This window comes from Dasypus novemcinctus, chromosome 24 (assembly GCF_030445035.2).
Source record: "Dasypus novemcinctus isolate mDasNov1 chromosome 24, mDasNov1.1.hap2, whole genome shotgun sequence".
Classification (NCBI taxonomy): domain Eukaryota; kingdom Metazoa; phylum Chordata; class Mammalia; order Cingulata; family Dasypodidae; genus Dasypus; species Dasypus novemcinctus.
The window spans coordinates 38,829,041-38,855,469 of NC_080696.1; the positions used below are offsets into that span (position 1 = coordinate 38,829,041).

Here is a 26,429-nt window from a genome sequence, read left to right on the forward strand (position 1 = left end):
CCGACCTTGTGAAGAAAACAGAGCAGTTGAGCCCAGAAAGAAATGAGCCACAGGGAGAGAGACAAACCTTATGCCAGTCTACAGCTGAGATCAGAAGAAGCTGGTACCATGGAACCTTCAGAGGAAGAAGGAAGGCTGAATTCTCACAGATATTGCCCACCATCTTGCTTCAACATGTGGCAAATGACTGTGAGTAAGAAAGTACTTCTTATGGTACCTTGAATTGGACTCTTTAGGGCCTTGTGACTATAAGTTTCTACCCAAAATAAACACCCTTTATAAAAGCGAACAGAGTTCTGGTACTTTGCATCATCACTCTCTTGGCTGACTAATACACCCAGCAACAACAAAAAAACAAGAGGGGATCTAATTTCCAGAATTGTCACATTATATTATTTGCAATGTCATGTTTCAATAAAGAATTAATAGAGATAAAAAGAAACAAAAAGTATGGCCCATATACAGCAAAAAAAAGCAGTCATTAGAAAGTGTCCCTAAGGAAACCCAGAGACTGGACTTACTAGAAAAAACTTTTTTTTAAAGATATATTTTTTATTTATTTCTCTCCCCTTCCCCCTTTCCACCCTGGTTGTCTGTTCTCTGTGTCCATTTGCTGTGTGTTCTTCTGTGTTTGCTTGCATTCTTACCAGCAGTACCAGGAATCTGTGTCTCTTTTTTGTTGCATCATCTTGCTGTGTCAGCTCTCTGTGTGTGTGGCACCACTCCCGGGCAGGCCGCACTTTTTTCACATGGGGTGGCTCTCCTTGCAGGGCACACTCCTTGCGTGTGGGGTTCCCCTACACAGGGGACACCCCTGCATGGCATGGCACTCCTTGCATGCATCAGCACTGCACATGGGCCAGCTTACCACTGGGGTCAGGAGGCCCTGAGTTTGAACCCTGGACTTCCCATATGGTAGATGGATGTTCTATCAGCTGAGCTAAATCCAATTCCTGGAAAAAGTTTTTAAAAGTTATTTTATAAATAGGTTCAAGGAACTAAAAGAAACTATCTAAAGAACTACAGGAAAAGTATGAGATTGATGTCTCACCAGATAGAGAATATCAGTAAATAGATAGAAATTATATAAATCCAATAGAAATCCTGGAGTTAAAAAGTACAAAACTGAAATGAAAATTTTACTCAAGGGGTTAAACAGTAGATTTGAGCAGACAGAAGAAAGAACAAGTGAACTTGTACATAGGTCACTTGAGATTATCCAGTCTTAAACAGAATGAAAAATAAATAAAGAAAAATGAACAGAACTCAGAGATGTGTGGCACATCATCAAACATAGACATATATGCATAATAAGAGTACCAAAAAGACAGGAAAGAAAAAAGAGAGTAGAAAGAATATTTGAAGAAATAATGGCAAAAATCTTCCCAAATTTGATGAAAAACACTAATTTATACACCCAAGAAACTCAACATACTCCAACTAGGATCAATTCAAAGAGGTCCACCCTGGAAACAACACTATCAAACTTTCTAAAAGCTTCTAAAAGAATCTTGAAAGCAGCCAGAGAGAAGCAATCATCATGTATAAGAAATCTTCAATAAGAGTAACAGCTGATTTCTCTTTTGAAACTATGGAGGCCAGAAGGCAATGGATGACATATTCAAAATGCTGAGAGATGACTGTTAAACAAGAATTCTATACCCAGAAAGACCATTTTCCAAAGATGAAGGAAAAATTAAGACATTCCCAAATAAACAAAAACAGAGATAATTTATTGCTATCAGAACTTTCCTCCAATAAATACTAAGGAGAGTCATTCTTTCTGGCTGAAATTAAAGGACTCTAGAGAATAACTTGAATTCATGAAGAAATAGAGAAGAAAAGGTAAAAGGTAACTATATAAAGTAAATATTTTAAAAAATATAAATCTATTTTGTAACTATTTTTTCTCCTATGCAATTTAAAAAACAAAGGCTTAAATCCATAATTATAAATCTGTAATGATGTGCATATAGTGCATAAAGATGTAATTTGGGGGCCTTTGGGAAGATGGTGGGTATATTAGCCAAAGGGGTGCTGATGCAAAGTACCAGAACTCTGTTGGCTTTTATTTATTTTATTTATTTATCTTTCCCCACCCCCTCATTGTTTGCATTCACTGTGTCTGTTTGTTGTGTGCTGGTCTTTTTTTTTAGGAGGCACCAGGAACTGAAATTGGGACCTCCCATGTGGGAAAGAGATGCCTAATCACCTGAGCCACCTCCACTCCATTCAGTTGACTTTTATAAAGGGTATTTATTTGGCATAGAAGCTTACAGTCACCAGGCCCTAAAGAGTCCAACGCAGGGTACCATAAGAGGTACTTTCTCACCCAAAAGCTGTTGCCACATGTTGATGTAAGATGGCAGGTGATGTTTGCAAGGGTTCAGTCTTCCTTCTTCCTCTTAAGCCTCCATGGTCCCAGGTTCTTCCCATCTCAGCTGTAGACTGCCTTAAGGCTAATCACTCTCCCCAAGGTTCATTTCTTTCTAGGCTCAGCTGTTCTCTTCTCTCCACAAGATCAGCTCTAGACTATCAGGCTCATCTCTCTTCCCAGGAATGTGTCTATGGAACATTCTCTCTTCCTGCTTCTGTGTTTTCCTTCTCCAAGTGTTTACTTCCCTTCTTTGATTGGGCATTCCTTTATATAGCCTGCAGCTGTAGGCCAGCTGTAGGCAGGGACTCAAACCAAGTCCTCCTAATGATGCAATCAAATAAAAGCCCAAATCTTGATTTAATAAAGTAAAAGTGAAATATCTGAGTCTAATACAACCTAATATGCACACAGGAATGGACCACTTTACAAACACAATAAAATATCTATTTTTGGAATTCATAAACAATACCAAACTGCCACAGTAGGCTAGAAAGACAAGGCACTCTCTCTCTTCCAGAAAAAAATAGCTAAATGACAGGCAGAAATGGCCTGGAAAAAAATCCTTTAGGATTTAGGACACCAGGGGAAGGATGGACACCACTGAGAAGAGAGAGGGTCAAAGGAAAAGAATCATGATGGCAAAACTGGGAGTTAAAAACAGCAGCTGCTACTGCCAACACCCTGTTCTAACTAAAGACACTTTTGAATACTCAGGCCTCTGGGCCAGCAGCTATAGATAAAGGGGGCCCTAGGGATCCATCTCCCCAAGAAAGGAGAGAGAGAGGGACAAAGCCTAAGGGTGACTCAGATTTTGACTCACAAATTTGGTCTGCTGTGTCTCAGGAGCCCGTCCAGGCTGGCTGGGGTTGCACCATTGTATGCCTTGGGAGCCAGCTGCAGATAAAAGATCAACCCTCTCAATCACCCTCTCTTACTAACCAGGACTGTTTGTTGAGAATGCAGGGGGAGTGGAATTATTTTCTACCTAGGAAAAGAGAGGATGCTACCAGCAAAGGTTGAAGAACTGCCTCTGAGAAAGTTTGAATTACAAGGCTCTTAGCCTCCAGGCAGGAACCTATAAATCATTGATCCAGTCTGTGTTGCAGCAAACATGCTCCAACCAGGCACTGAAAAGAGAGGGCTGCCAAAGTGCACCATCTGCTGGCAGACCAAGGAAGTACATGTGAGGAAATTTAAATGAGAGGCTTTTCCTGGTCTGTATTTTTTTCCTCCCTCTTCCCCCACCCTGCTGTTTTTGCTGTCTGTGTCCATTTGCTGTGTGATCTTCTGTGTCTATTTCTCTTTTTTTGTCTTCTCATTTTTCTCCTCTAGGATTCCCAGAGATTCGATCCTGGGGACCTCTAATGTGGAGAGAGGTTCCCTGTCACTTGTGTCACTTGACTCTCCCCTTCATCTCTCTTTTGCTGCATCATTGCACAGGCACTGGTTCACCACATGGCACTTGGTTCACTGTGTGGGTACTGGCTCACCATGCAGGAATGCCTTTACCACGGGGTCCCAGGGATCAAACCCAGGTCCTCCTATATGGTAGGTGGAAGCCCAATCACTTGAGCCACACCAACTTCCCTTTTCCTGGCCTTTATAACCTCCCTCCCCAAGGCCTTAAGAAGTAGTTCTGCAACCCATTACTAGGTCCAGAACCCAATTTTGAGCAACTAATAGGGACAATTCTAGACCCAGGTTGAAACAAGAATCAAAAGATCAGCAGTAATACACAGCCTCCTGCCACTAAATCTCTACAAAAGAGAGAGAAATTGAGCATGTGAGTAAATTCATCATTCTGTTCAGATACCTAGACAGCAGCAAAAAATTTCGAGCCATATTAATAAAATGGAAGATATGGCCCAAGAAAAGGAATATATCAAGGCCCCAGAAGAGACATATGATTTGAGACAACTAATTAATGTGATGCACGCAAAATTCCAAAATAAAATTAACGAGTTGAAAGACAATATGCCTAAAGAGATAAGTGACATCAAGAAGACATTGAGCATGCACAAGGAAGAATTTCAAAACCTGAACAGAAAAATAACAGAGCTCGTGGGAATGAAAGACACAATAGGTGAGACCAAAAACACATTAGAGGCATACAACAACAGACTCAAAATGAGAGAAGAAAGAATAAGTGATACCAAAGACAGGACAGCTGAATTGAAGAGAGGAAAGAACAGAAAAAAATAATGGGGAAAAAATTAGCAGGGGCTCAGAGAGTTGAATGAAATGCAACAACATACGTGTCCTGGAAATTCCAGAAAAAGAAGAGAAGGGAAAGGGCAGAAAGAGTATTTGAGGAAATAACATTTGAAAATTTCCCACTTTCATGAAAGAAATTAACTTATATGTCCAAGAAGCACAGCATACCCCAATCAGAATAAATCCAAATAGACCTACTCCAAGATACATACTACTCAGAATGTCAAACGTTAAAGATAAAGAGAAAATTCTGAGAGCAGCAAGGGAGAAGCAAACCATCACATTCAAGGGATGCCAAGTAAGACTTAGTGCTGATATCTCATCAGAAACCATGGAGGCAAGAAGAGAGTGGTATGGTACAATTAGGATACTGAAAGAGAAAAACTGCCAGCCCAGAATTCTTTACCCAGCAAAAGTATACTTCAAATATTGAGCTGAGTATAAAATGTTCACAAACAGAAACTAAGATATTTCATATAAAGAATCCACCTTTGCAAGAAATATGAAAGGAAGCCTTAGAGCCTGAAAGAAAAAGAGGAGAGAGAGCTTAGAGGAGAGATAGGAGAAAGAATAGCAGAAGGGATAACCAAAAGAGTAAAAGGACACAAGAAAACAAGATATGACATATGAAAACCAAAGAATAAAATGGTGAAAGTAAATAAGGCACTTGCAGTAATATCATTGAACATGAATGGATTAAACTCCCCAATCAAAAGATACAGGATGACAGGGAAGCGGATTTGGCTCAACTGATAGAGCATCCACCTACCATATGGGAGGTCCAGGGTTCAAACCCAGGGATTCCTGACCCATGTGATGAACTGGCCCACAAGCAGTGCTGATGCACACAAGGAGTGCCATGCCACACAGGGGTGTCCCCTGCATAGAGGAGCCCCATGCGCAAAGAGTGCTCCCCACAAGGAGAGCTGCCCCACATGAAAAAAAGCACAGCCTGTCCAGGAGTGGCACTGCACACACAGAGAGCTGACGCAGCAAGATGACACAACAAAAAGATTCCCGGTGCCACTGACAAGAATGCAAGCGGACACAGAAGCAGACACAGAGAGCAGACAATGGGGCGGGGGTAAGGGAGAGAAATAAATAAAAAATAAAAATATTCTTTTAAAAAATATATAGGATGACAGAATGGATTGAAAAACATAAGCAAACCATATGCTGCTTACAAGACAGCCTAGACCCAGGGATACAAAGAAGCTAAGAGTGGGAAACGGACTTTGGCCCAGTGGTTAGGGCATCCGTCTACCATATGGGAGGTCCGCGGTTCAAACCCCGGGCCTCCTTGACCCGTGTGGAGCTGGCCATGCGCAGTGCTGATGCGCGCAAGGAGTGCCGTGCCACGCAAGGGTGTCCCCCGCGTAGGGGAGCCCCACGCACAAGGAGTGCGCCCGTGAGGAAAGCCGCCCAGCGTGAAAAGAAAGTGCAGCCTGCCCAGGAATGGCGCCGCCCACACTTCCCGTGCCGCTGACGACAACAGAAGCGGACAAAGAAACAAGACGCAGCAAATAGACACCAAGAACAGACAACCAGGGGAGGGGGGGAAATTAAATAAATAAATAAATCTTTAAAAAAAAAAAAAAAAAAGAAGCTAAGAGTGTGTGGCAGTTTGATATAATTGATGAATTCCAAAAAGAAATATTGGATTATGTTTGTAATCTGATCTGTACCTGCGCATGATTGAGTTATCATTAGGGTGTGGAGTCCCCACCCAGTTCCCACCCCTTGGTGGGTGGAGACTCACAGATAGAAGGCATGGTAAAGGACAGAGTTGGAACTTTTGATGCGAGGGTTTCTGATATTGGAGTTTTTATATTAGAGTTTGATGCTGAAGACTTAAGCTGGAGCCCCAGGAAGTAAGCCCACAGAGGAAAGAGAAGCCAGCACCAGGAAGAAAGGAATCTTGAACCCAGAGAAAAGTAAGCCCCAGGAACATAAGAACCCAGGAAGCCTGAACCCTCACAGACATCGGCAGCCATCTTGCTCCAAATAGACTATGGTGAGGGAAGTAACTTATGCTTTATGGCCTGGTATCTGTAAGCTCCTACCCCAAATAAATACCCTTTATAATGCCCAACAGATTTCTGGTATTTTGCATCAACACCCCTTTGGCTGACTAATACAGAGTGAAACTGGAAAAAGATACTCCACACAAATAGTAACCAAAAAAGAGCATAGGGAGCTGTATTAATATCTGACAAATACACTTTAAATGCAAAAAAGTTATAAGAGATACACAAGGCCGTTATATATTAATAAAAGAGATAATCCACCAGGAAGACACAACAGTCATAAATATCTGTGCAGCTAATCAGAGTGCCACAAAATACACAGGCAAACTCAGGATAAACTGAAAGGAGAAATACACATCTCTACAATAATTGTTGGAGACTTCATTATCCCATTCACATCATTAGGTAGAACAACTAAACAGAAGATCAACAAGGAAACAGAGAACTTGAACAATATGATAAATGAGTTAGACCTAACAGACATATACAGATCATTGCACCCAAACTCAGTGGATTATACATTCTTCTCGAGTGCCCATGGATCCTTCTCCAGGATAGACCACATGCTAGGTCACAATGCAGCTCTCAATAAATATAAAAAGATTGAAATTATACAGAGAACCTTCTCAGATCATAATGGAATGAGACTGGAAATCAATAATAGATGGGAAAGAGGCAAATTTGCAAATGTGTGGAGGCTAAACAACACACTCCTAAAGAAGTTGCAAGTGACATCAGTAAATATATTGAGACAAAGGAAAATGAGAACACAACTTATCAAAACTTATGGGATGCAGTGAAGGCACGTTTGAGAGGGAAAATTAGAGTCTTAAACACCTATATTAAAAAAGAAGAAAGCTAAAATCAAAGATCTAACTGAACAACTAGAGAAACAAGAAAAAGAACAGTGAACTTATCCCAAAGCAAGCAGAAGAAAGAAATAATAAAGTTTAGAGCAGGCGGCAGACTTGGCCCAGTGGTTACGGCATCCGTCTATCACATGGGAGGTCTGCGGTAAAAACCCTGGGCCTCCTTGACCTGTGTGGAGCTGGCCCATGCGCAGTGCTGATGCACACAAGGAGTGCCCTGCCACTCAGGGGTGTTCCCCGCATAGGGGAGCCCCACACGCAAGGAGTGTGCCCCGTAAGGAGAGCCACCCAGCGCGAAAGAAAATGCAGCCTGCCCAGGAATGGTGCTGCACACATGGAGAGCTGACACAACAAGATGACGCAACAAAAAGAAACACAGATTCCCGTGCTGCTGACAACAACAGAAGCGGACAAAGAAGACACAGCAAATGGACACAGAGAACAAAAAACCGGGGTGGGGGGGAAAGGGGAGAGAAATAAATAAATAAATAAATCTTAAAAAAAAAAAAAAAAAAGATTAGAGCAGAAAAAAATGAAATTGAGAACAAAAAAAAAAAAAATAGAGAAAATTTAAAAAACCAAAAGCTGGACCTTTGAGATCAATGAAATTGATAAACCACTAGCTAGACTAACAAAGAAAAAAAGAGAAATGTTGTAAATAAATACAATCACAAATGAAAGGGGGAAGTTATGACTGGCCCCAGAGAAATAAAAAGAATCATAAGAGGATATTATGAGAAACTGTATGCCAACAAACTAGACAACTTAGATAAAATGGACAATTCCTAGAAATGCACCAACAACTTACACTGACGCTACAGAAAATATAAGAACTTAAAAAACCAATCACATTTAAAGAGACTGATTATCAACAGCAGAAAATACTCACCAGGTTTTTACCCAAACTTAGTAAAGAAAAAAGTAGGATAAATAATTTTTACATAAAACAGAAAAAAAGTTTTAAGTGGACAAAGTGTAAAAACATTACTGGTAAGTTTGTTATTTCCGTGAGCTTAGAAACATTTCTTTCAGAAAGTTTTGCTATTTTACCAAATTTTGTTTGTAAAAGGCACATATATTAATAAATAAAATTTGCATTTCATATCAAAAAAATGAATACAGAGATTGAATCTGTCATCAATAATCTCCCAACAAAGGAAAGTCCAGGACCAGATGGCTTCACAGGTGAATTCTAACAAGCATTTTGAAAAGATTCAACACCAATCTTGTTTAAACTCTTCCAAAAATTGAAGAGGAGGGAAAATTACTCAATACATTTTATGACGTCATCATCACCCTAATACCAAAGCCAGATAAAGACACTATAATAAAAGAAAATTACAGACCAATCTTTCTAATGAACATAGATGCAAAATTTCCCAACAAAATCCTTGCAAACTGAATCCAACAGCATATCAAAAGATTTATACATCATGACCAAGTGAATTTATTCATGGTATGCAAGACTGGTTCAACATAAGAAAATCAATCAATGTATTACAGCACATTAACAAATTGAAGGGAAAAAATCACATGATCATCTCAATCAATGTAGAAAAGGCATTGGACAAAATCCTTGATAAAAAACACTTATAAAGATAGGAATAGAAGGAAAATTCCTCAATATGATAAAAGGCATATAAGAAAAACTCACAGCTAACACCATAATAAATGGAAAAATGTTGAAAACTTTTCCTCTAAGCCTGGGAACTAGACAAGGATGCCCACTGTCACCATTGTTATTCAACATTGTACTAGAAGTTCTAGCTAGAGCAATTAAACAAGAAAAAAAAATTGAGAGTCCAGAAATATACCCTCACCTCTATGGCCAACTGGTTTTTTACCAAGCCCATGTTACTGGGATAAACAGTCTCTTCAACAAATGGTGCTGGGAGAACTGGATATTTATAACCAAAAGAATGAAAGAGGACCCCTACTTCACTCCCTATACAAGAATCAACTCAAACTGGATCAAAGACCTAAATGTAGGGAAGCAGATGTGGCTCGACAGATAGAGCATCTGCCTACCATATAGGAGGTCCAAGGGTTCAATACACAGGGCCTCCTGGCTTGTGTGGTGAGCTGGCCCATGAGCAGCGCTGCTGTGCACAAGAAGTACCAGCCCACACAGGGATACCCCCTTGTAAGGGTGCCCCCTGCAAAAGGAGTGGCCCCTATGCAAGGAGAGACACCCCTGCCCAGGAGTGGTGCCACACACACAGAGAGCTGATGTAGCAAGATAATGCAACAAAGAGAGACACAGATTCCCAGTGCCACCTGATGAGAATACAAGCAGACACAGAAGAACACACAGCTAATGGACATGGAAAACAGACAATGGGGCGAGGGGGGCGGGGGGGGGGGGGAAGGGGTTGTGAGAAAATAAATAAATCTTAAAAAAAAAAAAAAAAGACCTAAATATAAAAGCCAGGACCAGAAAACTACTAGAAGAAAATGTTGGAAAGCATCTTAAAGACCTTTTAGTAGGTGGTGGTTTCCCGGCTCCTAGACCCAAAGCAAGAACAACAAAAGAAAAAGTAGATAAATGAGAACTCCTCAAAATTAAATGCTTTTGCACCTTATAGGACTTTGTGAAGAGGGTGAAAAGGCAGCCAACTCAATGGGAGAAAATATTTGGAAATTACAATTCTGATAAGAGTTTAATATTCAGGATATATAAAGAAATGTTACAACTCAACAGTAAAAAGACAAATAACCCAATTAAAAAATGGTCAATAGACTTGAATAAACATTTGCCCAAAGAAGAAATACAAATGGCAAAAAAAAAAAAATGTTCAACATCACTAATGATTAGGAAAATGCAAATCAAACCTACAAGATATCATTTCATACCTATCAGAAGGGCCACTATTAAAAAGACAGAAAACTACAAGTGTTGGTGAGGATGTGGAGAGATAGGAACACTATTTACTGTTGGTGGGAATGAGAATGGTACAGCCACTGTGGAAGACTGTTTGGCAGTTCCTAAAGAAGTTAAATATAAATTTGCCACTTGACCTGGCAATACCACTACTGGGTATATATCCAGAAGAACTAAGAGCACTGACACGAACAGACATATCTGCACAACAATGTTCACTGCAGCATTATTCACGATTGCCAAAAGGTGGAAACAACCTAGGTGTCCATCAATGAATGAATGGATAAACAAACTGTGGTGTATTAGCATGATGGAATATTATGCAGCTTTAAGAAGAAATGAAGTCATAAAGCATTTGACAACATGGATGAACCTGCAGGACATTATGTTGAGTGCAGCAAGCTGTCACAAAAGGACAAATACTGTATAATTGTTCTACTATGAAACTAAATAAATTATGTAACATGTTATATGATTCCATTTATATAAAATGTAAATATAAATCAATTTATAAAGATGAAATTAGATTAGTGGTTAGGTAAGGCTGGGGAAGGCATGCTATGTGGTGTGGAGTTTTTCTTTTTGGAGTAATGAAATGGTTCTAAAATTTTTGTGGTTATGAATGCACAACATTGTGATTATACTAAAAGTCATTGATTATACACTTTGGATATATCATATGGTATGTCAATATATCTCAATAAAACTGCTTAATAAATAAATAACTGTACAAGAATAGCCAAAAGTAGTGGTTATGTACAGCAGGGTAAACAGAGAGCGATTGAAAGGTGAAGAATTTCCTTGTTTATTTGTCTGTTTATTATTATTATTATTTAAATAATGAAAATTTTTTAATAATGATTGAAGGGATGAATGGATGAATGCACAGGTATGTAATTAAACCAAATACCATTGATTTTACACTTTGGGTGAATTGCATGCTTTATGTACCAATAAAATTGGTCTTTTTTTTAGAAAAAAGATGTAATTTGTATGACAATGGAAGCACAAAGGAAGGGAGGGAGAATGGCATTATAAAGGAGCAAAGTTTTTGTATGTTTTTGGAATAAAGTTGGTATTAATTTGAACTAGATTGTTAATAAATTAAGATATTAGGGAAACGGACTTTGGCCCAGTGGTTAGGGCGTCCGTCTACCACATGGAAGGCCGGTGGTTCAAGCCCCGGGCCTCCTTGACCCGAGTGGAGCTGGCCCATGCGCAGTGCTGATGCGCGCAAGGAGTGCCGTGCCACACAGGGGTGTCCCCCCGCGTAGGGGAGCCCCACGCGCAAGGAGTGCACCCATGAGGAGAGCCGCCCAGCGCGAAGGAGGGAGCAGCCTGCCCAGGAATGGCGCCGCCCACACTTCCCGAGCCGCTGACGACAACAGAAGTGGACAAAGAAACAAGACGCAGCAAAAAGACACAGAAAACAGACAACCGGGGGAGGGGAGGGGAATTAAATAAATAAAAATAAATAAATAAATCTTTTAAAAAAAAAGATATTAATTGTAGTTCCCTATTAAACCATGAAGAAAATAATTTTAAAATGTAGTACAATAAAAAAGACACTAAAGTGACACTCTATAAAATATCCATTTAACACAAAATAAGGTAGTAATGGAGAAATAGGATAATGAAAAAGACAAAAGACATACAGAAAATAGCAAAATAGCAGGTGTAAATCCTACTCTATCAGTAAATACATTAAATGTAAATGGATTAAAACTCCTTTTAGGGAAACGGACTTTGGCCCAGTGGTTAGGGCGTCCGTCTACCACATGGGAGGTCTGTGGTTCAAACCCCGGGCCTCCTTGACCCGTGTGGAGCTGGCCCATGTGCAGTGCTGATGCGCGCAAGGAGTGCCGTGCTACACAGGGGTGTCCCCCGCGTAGGGGAGCCCCACGCATAAGGAGTGCACCCGTAAGGAGAGCTGCCCAGCGCGAAAGAAAGTGCAGCCTGCCCAGGAATGGCGCCGCCCACACTTCCCGTGCCGCTGACGACAACAGAAGCGGACAAAGAAACAAGACGCAGCAAATGGACACAGAGAACAGACAACCGGGGGAGGGGGGGAATTAAATAAATAAATAAATCTTTAAAAAAAAAAAAAAGAAGATATAACAATTATAAACATTTAACAACAGAGACCCAGAATACATGAAGCAAAACTGAGCAAAATGGAAAGGAGAAATAGACAAATCAACAATAATAGTTGAAGACTTTAATACTTCGCTTTCAATAATGGATAGAATAACTAGACAGAACATCAACAAGTATAAAGAAGACTTAAGCAATTCTAAAAACAAACTAGACCTAATAGACATCTTTGGAACACTCCACTTAACAACAACAGAATATACTTTCTTCCCAGATACACATAACACATTCTCCAGAACAGACTATCTGGTAGGCCACAAAACAAGTTTCAGTAAATTAAAATAGAAATAATACAGTGTACATCCTCTGACCATAATGGGATGAAATCAGAAGGTAATACCAGAAGGAAAACTGGAAAACCAACAAATATGTGGAAAATAAACCATACACTCCTAAATAACCAATGGGTCAAAGTACAAATCATAAGGGAAATGAGAAAATACTTTTAGATGAATGAAATGAAAACACAACTAAACAAAATTTATGGGATGCAGTAAAACCAGTGCTCAGAAGACATTTTATAGATGTAAACAACTATACATAAAAAGAAGGAAGATCTCAAATTGAAAACCTAACCTTCCACTTAAGAAACTATAAAAAGTAGAGCAAACAAAACCCAATACAAGCAGTAAGAAGTAAATAATAAATATTGGAGTGTAAATTACTAAAATAAAAAGTTGAAAAACAGAAAATAAATGAAACCAAAAGTTAGTTCTTTGAAAGATAAGCAAAATTGACACACCTTTAGCTAGAATGACTAAGGAAAAGAGAAAGATGGTTCAAATAACTAAATCAGGAATGAAGAAGGGATATTACAAGCAACCTTACAGAAACAAAAAATATTATTATAAGGAATAGTATGAGCAATTGTATGATAACACATTAGATAACCTAGATGAAATGGACAAATTCCTAGAAAGACACAAACTACTGAGACTTACTCAAGAACAAATATAAAAATCAAATACATATATAACACAAGAAAATAATAAGTTAGTAATAAAAAAACCTCCAACAAAGAAGAAAAAAACAAAGAACAGATGGCTTTACAACTGAATTCTATCAAACATTTGAAGAATTAATGCCAATCTTCTCAAACTCTTCCAAAAATAGAAGAGCAGAGAATACTTCCTAACTCATTCTATGAGTCCAGTATTACCCTGATACTTAAATCAGAGAAAATCATGACAAGAAAATTACAGACCAATATCCCTCATAAATATAATGCAAAAGTTCTCAACAAAACACTAGCAAACTGAATCCATAAGCATATTAAAATAATTACACACCATGAACAACTGGGATATATCCCAGGAATGCAAGCACAGTTCAACATATGAAAAAAATTAATCAATATAAGACACCATACATACTAATGAAGGACAAAAACTACATGATCATCTCGATAGACTCAGGAAAAGGATTTGACAACATTCAACACCTTTCTGTGATTAACACACTCCACAAGCTAGAAATAGAAGGGAACTTCCTCCACCTGATAAAGAGCATCTACAAAAGGCCCACATCTAACATCATTTTTTTTAAGATTTATTTTATTTATTTCTAACATCATTCTTAATGGTGAAAGACTGAAAGATTTCCCCCTAAGATCTGGAACAAAGGATATCCACTCTTGCAATTTCTATTCAACATTGTAATAGAGGTTCTAGCCAGCCAGGGTACTTAGGCAAGAAAAGAAATAAAAGGCATCCATTTTAGAAAGGAAGAGTAAAACAGTCTCTATTTGCAGATGATATTGTATTTGGAAAAACCTAAGGAATCTGGGGGTGGGGGAGGGGAAAAATAAAATAAATCTTTAAAAAAAGTCAATAAACAAGTTCAGTAATGTTGCAGAATACAAAATCAAGTATATTTCTATAAACTAAAATGAACAATCAGAAAATAAAATTAAGAAAGCAATTCCTTTACAATAGTATCAATAAAAATAAAATATTTAGGAAAAATTTTAATGAAAGAAGTGCCAGGCACTGAAAACTAGAAAACATTGTTAAAAGAAATTAAAGATCTGTCAAAATCCCAACCGGCTTCTTTATCGAAATTGAAGGCTGATCCTAAAATTCCTATGGAGTGCTCACTTCAGCAGCACATATACTAAAACTGAAATGATACAGAGAGGATTAGCATGGCCCCTGCACAAAGATGACATGCAAATTCGTGAAGCATTCCATATTTTTTAATATTTTTGCAGCAATGACAAAGAAGACATTTCAATTCTAAGACATAACAACAGGGGGGTATAAAGGGTTATGGGAGTTTTCCTTCTGGAGTAACGAAAACATTCTAAAATTGATGAGGTGATAAGAGCACAGCTTTGTGATGGAAATGAGAGCCACTGAGTGTACACATTGGATTGTACAAAGCATGGGACTGTACAGCACATGGAATCCTGTGGTAGAAGAAGGACTGTGGTTAACAGAACAAATATGAGAACATTCTCTCATGAACTATAACAAATACGTAATACCAATACAGGGTGTTCAGAATAGGTAGGTTAGGGGGAAAATATGCCAAATGTAAGATCTGGGCTATAGTCAGTAGCAATATTCTGACCATGCTCTTTCATAGTTTGTAACAAATGTTTCACAACAATGCAATGTGTTGGTGGTGGGATGATGTATGGGAATCCTGTATGATGATATGCATTTTGTTTTGTAAGTTCACAACTTTTACTATACACTTATTATCTAAGTATGTTCACATAAGTATGATATACTTCAATAAAATTTTATTTTAAAAAATTTCCAATGGAAATAAGAGACCCAGAATATTCAAAACAACCTTGAAAGAAAAAACAAAATTGGAGAACCAGATTTCCTGATTTCAAAACTTATTACAAACCTACATTAATCATGACTGAATGGATGGGAAGCAGATTTGGCTCAACTTATGAGCATCTACCTACCACATGGGAGTCCAGGGTTCAAACCCAGGGCTTCTGACCTATGTGGTGAGCTGGCCCACGCGCAGTGCTGATGCACACAAGGAGTGCGCCCAGCAAGGAAAACCACCCTGCATGAAAGAAGCGCAGCCTGCCCAGGAGTGGCGCCGCACCCACGGAGAGCTGAGGCAGCAAGATGACACTACAAAAAAGAGACACAGATTCCCAGTGTTGCCTGACAAGAATGTAAGCAGACACAGAAGAACACACAGTGAATGGACACAGAGAGCAGACAACAGGGGAAGGAGGGAAAGGGGAGGTAAATAAATAAATAAATCTCAAAAAAGAAAAAACTTAAAAAAAAAAAAAGAAATATTATTCAACCATAAAAAGGAATGAAGCTCTGCTATTTATGACAATATGTGTGAACCTTGATGGCATCATGTTGAGTGAAATAAGCCAAACAGAAAAGGACAAATATTGTATGAGTTCACCGATATGAAATAACTAAAATAAACAAATTCATTGTGTCAAAAATTAGAACATAGATTACAAGGCATTGGGATGGGGGTAGTAAATGGGAGTTAATGTTTTATTGGTACAGAATTCTGTTTGGGTAATAGAAAAGTTTTGGTAATGGATAATGGTAATGATAGCACAATACTGTGAATGTAATCAAAACCCCTGAATTATATATCTAAATGTGTTAAAAGGCAAAATTTTAGATTTTATCTGTTACTTTAATAACATTTTAAAAAACAGCAAGATAGGATTGTACAACACAGTGAACCCTAATGTAAACTATGGACTATAATTAATACTACAATTATAATAATATTCTTTCATCAATTGTAACAAAAGTACCACACTAATGCAAAGTGCTAATAACAGGGAAAACTGTTCATGATGGGGACTGATCTATGGGAACTCTTTTTTCTGTATGATTTTTCTGTAAACTTACAACTTTTCTAATAAAAATTAAGAAAACACAATTGTAAATCTTCATGGCCTTGAATGAGGCAAAGGTTTCTTAGATGTAGCACCAAAAGCATGAGCAATCAAAGGAAAAAAATAGATAAACTGAACATCAACATTAAAAATATTTTTGCGGGAAACGGACTTTGGCCCAGTGGTTAGGACGTCCATCTACCACATGGGAGGTCCGTGGTTCAAGCCCCGGGCCTCCTTGACCCGTGTGTAGCTGGCCCATGCGCAGTACTGATGCGCGCAAGGAGTGCCGTGCCACACAGGGGTGTCCCCCGCGTAGGGGAGCCCCATGCGCAAGGAGTGCACCCATAAGGAGAGCCGCCAAGGGCGAAGGAGGGAGCAGCCTGCCGAGGAATGGCGCCGCCCACACTTCCTGTGCCACTGACGACAACAGAAGCGGACAAAGAAACAAGATGCAGCAAAAAGACACAGAAAACAGACAACCGGGGGAGGGGAGGGGAATTAAATAAATAAAAATAAATCTTAAAATATATATATATATATTTTTGCATTCAAGAAAGTGAAGGCAACACACAGAATGGAAGAAATTATTTTAAAATCATGTATCTGATAGGTCTCTAGTCTCCAAAATATATAAAGAACTCTTACAATTCTACAGCATGACATGTAACTGAATTTAAAAATGGGCAAGGGAATTGAATAGACGTTTCTCCAAAGAAGATATACAAATGGCCACTATGAAAAGATTCTTAATATAACTAGTTAACAGAAAAATGTAAATCAAAACCATGATGAGCTACCACATTAGGATGGCTGTAATAAGAAAGATACAATGACAAGTGATGGCAAGGATGTATAAAAACTGGAATCCTCACACATGCTAGTGGGAATGTAATATGGTAGAACTGCTATGGAAAAACCATTTGGCAGTTCCTCAAAATGCTAAACATGGAGTACTATTTGACCCAACACTTCTACTTATAAATATATACCCAAGAAGAATGAAACATATGTCTACCTAAAAACTTGTACATGAATGATCACAGCAGCATTATTCATAACAGCAAAAAGTGGGAACTACTTAAATGTCTATCAACTGATGAATGTATAAACAAAATGTTTTATATTTATAAATTAATCTATAGAGTCAATGCAATTTTAAACCATGTTCATGAATTATGACTCAATATTTATAGACATCAACCCTAAATTAATCTATAGATTCAATATAATTCTAATTAATATCCCTACAATATTTTTGTGGAACATGAAAAGCTGAATATAAAATTTATATTTAGGTTCAAACAAACAAGAATGGAAAACTAAATGGGGACTTCTTGGAAGATGGAGAATTAGAGAGGCAGAGGGCTCACTTCTCCACAAGAAAAATAGCTAGAGGACAAGAAGAAACTACCTTTAAAACTGTTCTAGGCGGTGGACTTGGCCCAGCGGTTAGGGCGTCCGTCTACCACATGGGAGGTCCACGGTTCAAACCCCGGGCCTCCTTGACCTGTGTGGAGCTGGCCCATGCGCAGTGCTGATGTGCGCAAGGAGTGCCCTGCCACGCAGGGGTGTCCCCCGCATAGGGGAGCCCCACGCGCAAGGAGTGCGCCCCATAAGGAGAGCTGCCCAGTGCAAAAGAAAGTGCAGCCTGCCCAGGAATGGTGCCACACACACGGAGAGCTGACACAAGAAGATGATGCAACAAAAAGAAACACAGATTCCCATGCTGCGTACAACAACAGAAGCATACAAAGAAGACACAGCAAATAGACACAGAGAACAGACAACCGGGGTGGGGGTAAGGGAGTAAAAGAAATAAATAAATAAATCTTTAAAATAAATAAATAAAACTGTTCTAGGGCTTAGGACACCAGGGGAAGGCTAGACACCACCTGAGAGAGTCGGGGGAAGGAAAAGAGTCTTGGTTGGCTGGGAAAATCCCATTTTAAAGCTGCAGTAGGGAAGCGGACTTGGCCCAGTGGTTAGGGCGTCCGTCTACCACATGGGAGGTCCATGGTTCAAACCCCAGGCCTCCTTGACCTGTGTGGAGCTGGCCCATGCGCAGTGCTGATGCGCACAAGGAGTGCCGTGCCACGCAGAGGTGTCCCCCACGTAGGGGAGCCCCACGCGCAAGGAGTGCACCCTGTAAGGAGAGCCGCCCAGCATGACAGAAGGTACAGCCTTCCCAAGAATGGCACCGCACACACAGAGAGCTGACACAGCAAGATGATGCAACAAAAAGAAACACAGATTCCTGGTGCCACTGATAAGGATAGAAGCAGTCACAGAAGAACACACAGTGAAATGAACACAGAGAGCAGACAACGGGGGAGGGGGAAGGAGAGATAAATAAATAAATCTTAAAAAAAAAAGCATGATATTGGCACAAAGATAGACACATTGAACAATGGAATAGAATTGAGAGTTCAGAAATAAACCCTCATCTCTATGGTCAACTGATTTTTTGTTTAGGAGGCACCAGGGATTGAAGCCAGGACCTCGTACATGGGAAGCAGGCACTCGGTCTCTGAGTTAACACCCACTCTCCTCAACTGATTTTTTTAAAAGATTTATGTTATTTATTTATTTCTCCCCACCCCCTTGTTGTTGCATTTGCTGTGTCCATTCATTGTGTGCTGGTCTTCTCTTTCTAGGAGGCACTGGGAACCGAACTCAGGAGAGCCAATGTGGGAGGGAGCTGCCTAATTGCCTGAGCCACCTCTGCTCCCTGCTTTTTCTTGTTATATCTCTCATTGTGTTTCCTCACTGTCTCTTGGTTACATCATTTTGTTGCATCACCTCACCATGCCAGCCCATCATTTTAGCTCATTATCTTGCTTGTCTTCTCCCAGAGGCAACAGAAACCAAACCTGGACCTCCCATGTGGTAGGCGGGAGCTCAGTCATCTGAGCCACATCCCCTTTCCTCAACTGATTTTTTAAATAGATGCTTCCCCCCCCCACCAAGATGGCTCCCTCAGCTTTCTGCTTATTGTGTCCACTCATTGCGTATGCTCATCTTCTTTAGGAGGCACCAGAAACCAAACCTGGGGCCTCCCATGTGAAAGGCAGGTGCCCAATTGCTTGAGCCACATCCACTCTCCCCTCAACTAATTTTTGATAAGCCTACCAAGTCCACTTTTCTGGGACAGAACAGTCTCTTCAACAAATGGTGTTGGGAGAACTGGATATTCATAAGCAAAAGAATGAAAGAAGACCCCTATGTCACTCACTATAGAAGAATCAACTCAGAACAGCTCAAAGACCTAAAGAAAAAAAGCCAGGACTGTATAACTCCTAGAAGATAATGTAGGGAAACATCTACAAGACCTCGTAGTAGTGGCAGCCTCTTAAACCTTACACTCACACAAACAGGAAAAAAAATAGATAAATGGGACCTCCTCAAAATTAAATACGTCTGTACCTCAAAGGACTTTGTGAAGAGGGTAAAAAGGCAGCCTACTCAATGGAAGAAAATATTTGAAAATCACACATCCAGGAAACGGACTTTGGCCCAGTGGTTAGGGCGTCCGTCTACCATATGGGAGGTCCGCGGTTCAAACCCCGGGCCTCTTTGACCTGTGTGCAGCTGGCCCATGCACAGTGCTGATGCGCGCAAGGAGTGCCGTGCCACGCAAGGGTGTCCCCCGCGTGGGGGAGCCCCACACGCAAGGAGTGCGCCCGTGAGGAAAGCCGCCCAGCGTGAAAAGAAAGAAGCAGCCTGCCCAGGAATGACGCTGCCCACACTTCCCGTGCCGCTGACGACAACAGAAGCGGACAAAGAAACAAGACGCAGCAAATAGACACCAAGAACAGACAACCAGGGGAGGGGGGGGAAATTAAATAAATAAATAAATCTTTAAAAAAAAAAAAAAATCACACATCCAACAAGGGTTAAATAGCCATAATATATAAAAAGATCCTTCAACACAACAATAAAAAGACAAATGACCCAATTAAAAAATGCGCAAAAGGGGAGTGGATAAGGTTCAAGCGACTGAGTACCTGCTTCCCAAATGGGAGTTCCCAGGTTCAATTCCCAATGCCTCCTGCGGACAAAAAGCAAACAACAAGCAAACAAATGAAACAACCAATTCAAGGGAAACATGTGGCTCAGTGGTTGAGCGTCAGCTTACCACATAAGAAGTCTTGGTTTCAATCCCCAGCCCCGGTATCTCAAAAAAAAGGACAAAAGACTTGAATAGACATTTGTCCAAAAAAATACAAATGGCAAAAAAAAACATGAAAAGATATTCAACATCACTGCCTATTAGGGAAATGCAAATCAAAGATACAATGAGATATCAGTTCACACCATTATTTAAAAAAAAGAAAATTATAAGTGTAGAGAGATAGGAACATTTATTCACTATTGGTGGGAACAGTAGAATGGTATAGCCACTATGGAAATCTGTTGGACAGTACCTACGGGAGTTAGATATAGATTTGCCTGTGACCCGGCAGTACCACTACTGGATACATATCCAGCAGATCTGAGAGCAGTGACATGAACAGACATCTGCACACTGATGTTCATAGCAGCATTATTCACGATTGCCAAAAGATGGAAACAACCCAGGTGTCCATCAACTGAGGAACGGATAAAAAAACTGTGGTGTACTCACACAATGGAATATTATGCAGCTTCAAGAAGAAATGAAGTCATAAAGCATATGACAACATGAATGAACCTGAAGGACATTATGTTGAGTGAAGCAAGTCAGTCACAATGGGACAAATATTATATGATTTCACTATTAGGAACTAAATATAATGAGCAAATTCATGGAGTTAATAGCTAGAATATAAGTATCAGGTAATAGAATGTGGTTAGAGAATGGAAAGCTGAGGTTTAATCTGTGCAGAATTGGTGAAAAGTTGCTTGTAAATCTTTAGAAATCAATAGAAATAGGGAAAGCACATCATAGATTTGTAATTAGTAGTGCTAACATATGGATATAATAGTGGTTTGCTTTTTGTGTTTTTTTCTTTTTTGAGGTAATAAAAATGCTTTAATATTGATTGAAGTGATGAATATATAACTCTTGATTATACCAAATGCCATTGATTGTGCACTTCAGATAAATTGTATGGGGTTTATGAACAACAACAACAAAAAAATAGTAAGGTGGGCTGGGGGGAAAATATATCAAATGTACAATATGGACTACAGTTAGAAATAATACTTTGATGAAGCCCTTTTATAATTTTTAACAAATGTGTCACAATGGTGCAAGGTATTTGTGGTGGAGTGATGTATAGGAGCCCTGTATGATGTTACACAAGTTTTTTTTGTAAATTCATAACTTTTACTATACACTTATTGTTTATGTATGTTCATATATGAATGATACACTTCAATAAAATTTTATTAAAATGGAAAAATAAATGGGAAGACTTGCTCTAATAAATATCAATATTCTGTGATATTGGCACAAGTCTGGATAGATAAATGGACCAATTTAAACAAAATAAAGAACCCAGAAATAGACCTAAGGAAATACAGACATTTATATGACAGAGGTGTCTACAAAGCAGCAGAGAAAGTCTTCAACACATGGATTGTGACAACTGGGTAGTCACATGAAAAAAAAAGTTGGACACTATATTTAAAAAATCAATTCCAGGTGGATTAAAGGCATAAGCATGAAAAGCAAAACAATAAAACTTTTAGAGGGGAAGTGGATGTGTTTTAAGCAGTTGGGTACCTGCCTACCACATGGGAGGTCCTGAGTTTCGTTCCTGGTGCCTCCTAAAGAAGTCGAGCAAGATGGCAAGCTGACACAATGAGATGATGCAATGAAGAATAACCATGAGGAAATACAATGAGTGACACAACAAGCAGGAGCAGAGGTGGCTCAAGACATTGAGCACCTCCCTCTCACAAGGGACATCCCTGGTTTGGTTCCCAGTGCCTTCTAAAAAAAAAAACAATGAGCATACAACAAACAGAGAGCAGACAGCAAGTGCAAAAACAACAAGGAGGGGAGAAATATATAAATAAATAAAAACTTTTAGAGAATAAAATTTGAGAATATCTTGATCTTGAAGTAGAGGATTTCATAAGACATAAAAAATGTTACTATAAAGTAAAATGTTGGCCAATTTGACTACTTCAACAAAAACTTCTACTCATCAAAATACATCAAAAGAGGGTAAGAACCATGCCACAAACTGAGTAATAATATTTGTAACATATATTACCAGCAAAGGACTAGCACCCAGAATGCAAGAAGAACTACATAAAAACAGCCAACCCAATAAAAAAATGGGTAAAAGACTTAAACAGGTACATCACAGAAGAAGAAATCCAGATCGGGGAGGCAAGATGGCGGCTGAGTGAACTTCCCGGTTACTAGCTCCTGGGGGGAATCGGCTGGGAGGCGTCGGAGACTCTTTGGGACCGGCTGTTTCGGGATATTTCCTGGTCCGGAGGTGTCTGGACATCGATTTGGAGGGAAGGTAACAGAGAGGATCCATCTGTGAAATATACACAGAGATCCCAGCTACGTGTGGAGGACTCCCTCCTTGGGTAGGCGGAGCCGAGGCAGCTAGCACCGCGGCGGGTGGCGGGCGGGAGAGCCGAGCCGCGCTGTGCCGCGGCGGGCGGCGGGCGAAGGAGACAAGCCCAGCCGAGCCCAGCCGAGCCTGGCGGTGGGGTTTCTGTTCTTTGTTTTTTTTTATTTTTTATTTATTTTTTTATTTTTTATTTTTTTTTGTTATTGTTGTTCTTGTTGTTCTTTTTTTTTTTTTCAATCCTCTCTTCCTTGTCCCCAATATTCTTCTTATACTATTTTACCTTAACAATACAATAGGTCCTACAGGAAATACCTCACATTTGCTGGGTTTCCTCACCCTCCACTGCCTCATTTCTCTGTGAATAGATTTAGCCTATCTACACTATCCCCTTTCCCCTACAACTTGATATCCTCCACCATCTGCTATCTCTCCTATATTCCATCTCCCTTTCTTTGATCCACAAAGTGTCTAACTCTTAATTTCTAATACCTTTGTTTAGTTTTCCATCTGGTATTCGTCCCTGAAACTATTACATTTCTTTTCTCTTTCCCTCTCTCACAAAAACAATAGCCTCTTAGTACGTACCACATTCCTCCCATATTCAGTCGTCTACCTCATTATAGGTACTTTCCTACTACTATAACTCTACACAATATACATGATCTAACCTCCATCCTCCCAGAACTCATATTGTTGCTTTGTAAACATATATCACCAATACTACTTCACACTTTTTCCTTCCTTACACAATTGACTTTCCCCAGCACTAATACTTTCCTTTAAAGTGAGCTTAACTAGCAATAAGAAATTGGAATAAGAAGAACAAAGTGACAAAGAGAAGATATAACACTTACGCAAAAACAACAGCTAATTAATCTCCAAGACTAGACAAAGAAGCTAAGGAACTGATTAAACCCATCAAGAAAAAATGTTGACAAGACAGCAACAAAAATCTACAAACCAAACCAGTAATCAGGAAAACATGGCTGAATCCAATCAACAAACTGAAAATCAGGAAGGGGGGCAGGACTTCGCACAAGCAATGAAAGATCTCAGAACATTTATCACCGACAAATTTGATGAAGTAATGAAAGAGGTTAACAGCGTGAAGACAACACTTGGAGGGGAAATTGCAGACATGCGCAAAAAAATAACAGATATGATGGAAATGAACACCACAATTCAAGAAATCAAAAATACACTTGCAGCAAATATCAGCAGACTAGAAGAGGCAGAGCAGAGAATTAGTGATGTGGAAGACAGTGCATTGGAAATCAAACAGATAGTAGAAGTGGTCAATAAAAAGGTAGAAAAAATCCAGATAGGACTTAGGGACCTGAATGATAACGCAAAACGCTCAAACATACGTATTATAGGCATTCCAGAAGGAGAAGAGAAGGGAAAGGGGTCAGAAGGAGTGTTGCAGGAAATAATGAATGAAAACTTCCCAAATCTACTGAAAGAGACAGATGTACATATCCAAGAAGCACAGCGCACTCCACTGGTCATAAACCCCAACAGGCCCACCCCAAGACATATACTTGTCAAATTATCCAATGCTCAAGACAAAGAAAAAATTCTAAAAGCAGCAAGAGAAAAGAAAACCATCACATACAAGGGAAACTCCATAAGATTAAGTGCTGATTTCTCATCTGAAACGATGGAGGCAAGAAGGCAGTGGTATGATATAGTCAAGGTACTAAAGGAAAAAAATCTCCAACCAAGAATACTCTATCCAGCTAAACTAGCATTCAAAAATGATGGAGAGTTCAAAATATTCACAGATAAACAGAAACTGAAAGAGTATATCAACAAGAAACCTCCCCTTCAAGAAATTCTTAAGGGAATTCTGCAGGAAGAAAGGAAAAAACAGGACAGTCAGAGATGGAGGAGAGTGTAAAAGCAACAAGAAAGACAAAAATAGAAGGGGAAAATAAAATAATACAAACAAAATATAACAAACACAAATCCAACCAAAATATGGCTACCATAAATAACTCTCTAAATGTAATAACACTGAATGTCAACGAATTAAACTCACCTATCAAAAGATTCAGACTGGGACACTGGATAAGGAAATACGACCCATCTATATGCTGCCTACAAGAGACACATCTTAGACCCAGAGACTCATGGAGGTTGAAAGTGAATGGCTGGAAAACAATCATACAAGCAAACAACAACCAAAAAAAGGCAGGAGTAGCTATATTAATATCAGACAAAATAGACTTTAAATGCGAAACAATTGTGAGAGACAAAGAAGGATACTATATTTTAGTGAAAGGGACAATTTGTCAAGAAGATCGAACAATCATAAATATTTATGCTCCTAACAAGGGCGCCTCTAAATATGTGAGGCAAACGCTGGAAAAACTAAGTGAAAGAATAGATGCATCTACAATTATAGTGGGGGATTTTAATACACCACTATCAACTCTGGACAGAACATCTCAAAAGAGAATCACTAAAGAAACAAAACATTTGAACAGTATATTAGAAGAGCTGGATCTAATAGACATATATAGATCATTACACCCAAACACAGCAGGATATACATTTTTCTCAAGCGCACATGGAACATTCTCCAAGATTGACCATATGCTAGGCCACAAAGAAAGGCTTAATGAATTCAGAAAGATCGAAATCATACAAAACAATATCTCTGACCACAGTGGAGTCAAGCTGGAAATTTGCAAGGGACAGAGACCCAGACTTCACACGACAATTTGGAAATTAAACAGCACACTCTTAGAAAAACAGTGGGTCAAAGAGGAAATCTCAAAAGAAATCAATGACTACCTTGAAACAAATGATAATGATAACACAACATACCAAAATTTATGGGATGCAGCAAAAGCGGTACTGAGAGGGAAATTTATAGCCATAAATTCATATATCAAAAAAGAAGAAAGAGCAGAAATTGAAGAATTAACTGCACATTTGAAGGAATTAGAAAAACAACAACAAAGTAACCCAACAGGAAGAAGAAGGAAGGAAATAACAAAGATAAGAGCAGAACTAAATGAAATAGAAAATAAGAAAGCACTTGAAAAAATAAACAAGACCAAGAGCTGGTTTTTTGAGAAGATCAACAAAATTGACAAACCTTTAGCGAGACTAACAAAGAAAAAAAGAGAAAAGATGCAAATACACAAAATAAGAAATGAGAAAGGTGATATTACCACTGACCCCACAGAAATAAAGACTATCATAAGAGGATACTTTGAAAAACTATATTCCAACAAAAATGACAATTTAGAGGAAATGGACAAATTCCTAGAAATACATAAGCAGCCCATACTGACGAAAGAAGAAATTGATGATCTTAACAAACCAATCACAAGCAAAGAGATAGAATCAGTCATTAAAAATCTCCCAACTAAGAAGAGCCCAGGGCCAGACGGCTTCACAGGTGAATTCTACAAAACATTCCGGAAAGAACTAACACCAATCCTGTTGAAACTATTCCAAAAAATCGAAACAGAAGGAACACTGCCTAATTCCTTCTATGATGCCAACATTACCCTAGTACCAAAGCC

The 26,429-nt window shown here is 39.2% G+C and overlaps 1 protein-coding gene and 1 non-coding gene across 2 annotated transcripts in view; one reads left to right on the forward strand and one right to left on the reverse strand.

The window, feature by feature from the left end:
- The window catches only part of LOC101418054 (fer-1-like protein 4), a 101,141-nt gene that overhangs the window by 60,479 nt on the left and 14,233 nt on the right, over positions 1-26,429 (reverse strand). The gene's annotated exons all lie outside the window — the stretch shown is intronic.
- Positions 14,611-14,717, forward strand: LOC131275904 (U6 spliceosomal RNA). Its single transcript, XR_009183381.1, has one exon. It is a non-coding gene; the product is annotated as a U6 spliceosomal RNA (small nuclear RNA).